Below are 1,352 nucleotides of genomic sequence, written 5' to 3' on the forward strand. Positions count from 1 at the left end.
GAGAGGCAGGCAGAGAGAGAAGAGGTAGCAGCTTCCTGCTGAGCCGAGAACCTGATGCAGGGCTTGATCCCAGGACCCTGGGGTCATGACCTGAGCCGAAGGCAGCGGCTTAACCCACTGAGCCACCCAGGCGCCCCTAACATTGGATTTTTGATAGGAATTGAATTTACAGATGGTTTTCGGTAGTATGGACATTTTAACAATGTTAATTCTTACCATTCATGAATATGAGCTATCTTTCCATTTATGTCTCCTTCAATTTCTTTATCAATGTCATAGTTTATGGGGTACAGATCTTTCATCTTCTTAGTTAAATCTTTTCCTAAGTATTTTATTAGTATTGATGCTATTGTGAATTAGATTGTTCTCTTTATTTTTTCAGACAGTTCATCATTAGAGTGTTAAAATGCTCCTGTCTTGTGCTTACTTTGGCAGCACATATACTAAAATTGGAATGATGCAGAGATTAGCGTGATCACTGAGCAAGGATGACATGAAAAACTATTAAAAAAACGAAACAAAACAAAATTCTTGTCTTTTATATATTTATCTTGTATTTGGCAGCTTTACTAAATTTGTTAATTCAAAATTTTTTGTGAATTTTTTAGGATTCTTTTACATGTAAGTTCATGTTATCCAAAAAAAAGAAAATTTTACTTCTTCCTTTTTTTTTTTGTCTTTTATTTCTTTGTGTTCCTTTTTTCTCTGGCTAGGACATCCAGTACTATGTCAAATGAGAGTAGTGAAAGTGGACACACTTGTCTTTTTTCTGATCTTTAAGGGGAAAACTTTCAAACTTTTTTGATTGAATATGAGATTAGCTCTGGGCTTGCAATATGTGTTTTTTCTTTAATGGATTTTTTAAATTATTTTTTTAAATTTTTTATAAACATATAATGTGTTTTTATCCCTAGGGGTACAGGTCTGTGAATCACCAGGTTTACACATTTCACAGCACTCACCATCACTCACCATAGCACCTGCCCTCCCCAATGTCCATACCCCCACCATCCTCTCCCAACACACCTCCCCCCAGCAACCCTCAGTCTGTTTGGTGAGATTCAGTCTTTTATGGTTTGTCTCCATCCCAATCCCATAGTCTTTTATTTTTCTTTTCCTACGCCCGAAACCGCCTATGTTGCATCTCCACTTCATCATATCAGGGAGATCATATGATAGTTGTCTTTCTCAGATTGATTTATTTCGCCAAGCATAATACCCTCTAGTTCCATCCACGTCATCACAAATAGCAGGATTTCATTTCTTTTGATGGCTGCATAGTATCCCATTGTACATATATACCACATCTTATTTATTGATTCATCTGTTGAAGGACATTTAGGTTCTTTCCA

General features: G+C 36.5%; 1 pseudogene; it reads left to right on the top strand.

The window, feature by feature from the left end:
- Window positions 1–419: 419 nt before the first annotated feature.
- Window positions 420–533, top strand: LOC131831001 (U6 spliceosomal RNA; annotated as a pseudogene).
- Window positions 534–1,352: the final 819 nt, after the last annotated feature.

This window comes from Mustela lutreola, chromosome 4 (genome assembly GCF_030435805.1).
Source record: "Mustela lutreola isolate mMusLut2 chromosome 4, mMusLut2.pri, whole genome shotgun sequence".
Taxonomy (NCBI): Eukaryota; Metazoa; Chordata; class Mammalia; order Carnivora; family Mustelidae; genus Mustela; species Mustela lutreola.